Here is a 4381-nt window from a genome sequence, read left to right as displayed (position 1 = left end):
GTGCTGGAGAGGTACTTGGCTCGGTGGGTGGCAAGTTCTGGAGCACAAGCCATCAGTATTATTGCCAGAATATTGACAGGGCCAGTAGCCTTTAACTACTTAACCATTTCTTGATGTTATTCAAACTGAATCGAACTGGCTTAAAACTCACATCTGTGATGTTAGAAACCACTGGAGAAGGCTGAGATGGATCATCCCACTTTGCACTTCTGGCTGAAGATTGCTGCAAATGCTGTCATCTTATCTGGTGCATGGATGTGTGAGGCCCCTCCATCAGTAAGGGTGGGGATATCTGCGATGCTTCCTCCAGTGAGTTGTTTAATTGTCCATCACTGTTCACAACTGGGTTTGGCAGAACTGCAGATCTCCGATCTGTTCCATTGGATGTAGGATAACGTAGCTCTGTTGCTTGCGGCTGATGCTGTTTAATGCAGGTCGTTCTGTTTGATAGCTTCACCATGTTGGCACTTCATTTGTAAGTCTGCCTGGTGCTGCTCATGACATGCCCTCCTTTACTGTCCATTGTGATGGGTGAGAGCGGGATTTACAAACCCATGAGATGACAGATTGTGCTGGAGTGCAGTTCTGCTGCTGTTGATGTCCCACAGTGCCTCAGAGATACCCAGTTTGAGATCCTACATCTCTTCGAAGTCTGTCCCATTTAGAACAGTGATAGTGCCACTCAACACAATGGAGGTTTTTCTCATCTTTAAGGCAAGACTTGTGTCTCCAAAAGGAATGTGTGATGGTCGCTCTTACCGATACGGTCATGGACAGATGTATCTGAAGCTGGTCAATTCATAACAATGAGATCAAGTATGTTTTTCCCTCTTGGTTCCCTCACCACCCTCTGCAGACTCAGTTGAGCAGCTATGTCCTTTAGGACCTGACCAGCTCAGTCAGTAATTCTGTTGCAGAGCTAGTCTCGATTGTGGACATTGAAATCCTGTACCCAGAGTACGTTTGACACCATTTTACTTCCTCAGTGCTTCTTCCAAATGTTGTTCAACATGAAGGAGAAGTGATTCATCAGCCAAAGGAGGACGGTACATGGTAATCAGCAGGAGCCATGAGACTTCCTGTTGTCCGGAGTCAATGCTGAGTACTCCGAGGACAAATCCTCCCTGTCTGGACACCACTGTGCCACCACCTCTGCCTGGTCTGTCCTGCTGGTGGGACTGCACATATCCAGAGATTTCAGGAGAAAGTGAAGACTGCAGATGCTGGAGATCAGAGTCAAGAGTCTGGTGCTGGAAATGCACAGCAGGTCAGGGTAATGAAGGGCTTAAGCTCGAAGCGTCGATTCTACTTCTTCTTGGATGCTGTCTGACCTGTTGTGCTTTTTCATCACCACAATCTCAATATTTAGCGATGGTGATGGTGGTTTCTGGTCATTGTCTGTAAGGGTTGATTTCATGAGTATGAATATGTCAGGCTGTTCCTTGATTGGTCTGTGAGACAGCTCTGCAGCCTTTGGCACCAAAATCCAGATGTTAGTCTGGAGGACGTTGCACCATCGAGAGGGCTGATTCTGTGGTTGTATTAAATGGTGCCTTCTTAGATGCCGAGTGGTCCATCCAGTTTCATTCCTTTGTTGAGACTTTGCAGTGATTAATACAGTGAGTAGCTGGCTGGGTCACTGTCAGGTTTCCAGGGTTTTTTCCGCCATTGACAATGATTCCATGGAGATCAGGAGATTCCTAATTCTAGTTATTTTTTCTTGAATTCAGATTCCACCATCTGCCAAGATGGGATTCTTACCAGGACTTCAGTCATTTGTTTTAATATTTTGGATAACATTTAAATACATTAGGTTTGTTCACTCGCTTTAAATATCACTTACCCAGGTTTTGTTTCTTTGTGAAACACTGTTCATCATCCTGTGTCCTCCATCCTTCTCTCCAACAGCAAGAGTTTGGAGCACATGGAGTTTCTCTGTCACTAAGACTGAGATAATCCGATCTGCTGCTTCCCTCCCTCCCACTAGCCCACTGAGTCAAACTGCCTCACATGGTGTTCCCGGTTTTTGTCCAAACCTACATCTTTCTCCAATCTCATCTCATGTCATGCCTTACCAGTGCTCATCTTGACCCTTTACCCTAATATCACTAAACCATAGACTTTCCAACTCTCTTTTCTCCTCCTCATCATCAGTCCCCCTCACCGATTGTTCTGTCTTTTCTGGTTATGTCCTTCTCTCCCATTCTGTGAAAAACTAACATTTGACCTCACGGTTGTTGGAAAATCCTGCTCCATCTCCACTCTCCCTTTCCTTTCTGAATTCCTTGCATTTGGTGTCCCCCGTGGATCTATCCTTGGCCCCTCCTATATCTCACCTACATACTGCCAGGAGGTGACATTGTGCAAAAGTACCATGTTGGGTTTCACATGTACAATGACAATGCCCAGCTCTCCCTCCCCATCATCCCTCTCCATTACTCCACTGTTACTCAGTTATCAAACTGCTTACCACGCTCCCACTACTCGATTAGGTGCAGTTTCCTCCAATGAAACATTGTAATGGTTAAACCCGTTGCCTTACAAATTCCTTTCCCTTACGGCTGAGCCTCTCCCTCTCACTGGGAACTATGCAGGAGAACTAGACTCGCTGTTATATCTGACGCGAAGTTGACCTTCTGATTAGACATCTACACAATCCCAAACACCAGGAATTCCAATCTCTTAAACGTTGCTTGTCTCCTCCTCACCCCAGCTCCATTGCTACTGAAACCCCTTACCCTTGTCTGTGTTGCCTTAAACTTGACGAATCCAAAGCAGAACCCTTGATTCTGTGACTGACTCAGAATCTGGTTTCAGACTCCCCCCTCAGTATTTACCCTCAGACACATCAGTATTGATTCTGTCAAACCCCTTAAGAATCTGGTGGTGCGGTCTGATTGTATGTAGTGTAAATGGCAGAGGATGATGTGTTGTATCTGGGCGGAAGGTAAGGCCTTGGGCGGGGGGGGTGGGGGGGGGGCGTGTTCTATCTTTGTTGCAGTTGGAGGTGTGGATTTCAAAGGCAGAGGTGCGGGATGTGGAGGAGATACATTGGATGGTATTGATCACATGGGAGGGGAAATTGCATTCCTTGAAATATGGGGCCATTTGATATGTTCTGGGTTCACTGGAATACTGCAGTAAGCATGAGACAGATGTTGGCCAGGGAACAGGCTCGTGTGTTTAAAGTGGCAGGCAGCTGGAAGCTCGGGGTCTGTTTTTGCAGCAGAACGTAAATCATCAGTCGCCATTTCCGCCACCTCCACTGAGATGCTGCCAGACACAGGTTCCTGTCCCCTCCATTAATAGCAATGCTCCCTCCCAGCCAGATCGTAATCCATTCCTTTGTCTTTCCAAATGTTCCGGTCTCTCTTTGGGTTCTGTCCCTGCCTATTATTTACTCTTTAACCCCTATCTCCTGCAGTACAAAGATCTGCAGGTTAGTTGAACTGGCCAAGCTAAATTTCCCATAATGTTCAGGGATGTGTAGGTTAGGTGCATTAGTCAGGAGAAATATACAGTCATAGGGAAGAGGAATGGGTCTGGGTGGGATACCCTTCGGAGGGACGCTGTGGAACGTTTGGGCCGAATGGCCTGTTTCCACACTGTCAAGATTCTAATTTTCCCAGCTCCCATCGGTTCTGAGGAAGGGCCACTGGACAGATTTCTGTTCCCAGATGCTGCCAGACCTGCTGAGCTTTCCCAACACCTTCTGCTTTTTGTTCCTGATTGACACCATCCATGCACCTTCTAGGTTTGATTCAGACAGGGGGAGGATCCCACCACTGACCTCATAATGGGGTCCAGCTGATTGATGGCAGCTTTGGACCAATAGGAAAAGGTGGTGGGACTGGTGGACGAAGTGGAACCAGCTGGTCATCCAAACAATGGGAGTGAATGAGGGGCGTTACCAGTGGGATGACACGTCACCAGTAACTCTGCCTGTGCAGTGCCACGTGACTCGGACGTTGGTGAATGTGGGAGACACAAACAGGGAAGGGGAGAGTGGCCTTGGAGACGGAGATAATGAGTCACTTTAGACTGGGAAGTTTTAATTACACTCTGTGCCGTTCGTAAGTCTGAATTCGAAACTCTTAGTCCCGAGTTTGCAGCAGATGGGAAAATGGCTGCGGCCCTCAGGTGATAATAGGTCCTGGGATATGGCCGCCATCTTTATTGGGGGCAAGGTACAGTGAGGCCCCTTCCTAGGATGGGGGTGTGTGTACGATTTGAAGAGAGGCATTTACACATCAAGCACATACCAAGAGAAAAGTATGTTTTTACTATTCTTCCTGCACTGACTGAGTTTTGTTTTGTTAATTCATTTCATAGGATATTAAATCAGAATAATTGAGGCTGGGATCTCAACGCAAGTTTTTGC

The sequence above is a fragment of the Chiloscyllium plagiosum genome, unplaced genomic scaffold (genome assembly GCF_037043375.1).
Source record: "Chiloscyllium plagiosum isolate Xiang-an unplaced genomic scaffold, Cpla_swu_hap1 HiC_scaffold_42, whole genome shotgun sequence".
NCBI classification, from domain to species: Eukaryota; Metazoa; Chordata; class Chondrichthyes; order Orectolobiformes; family Hemiscylliidae; genus Chiloscyllium; species Chiloscyllium plagiosum.
Note: the sequence above shows the minus strand (reverse complement) of the source record.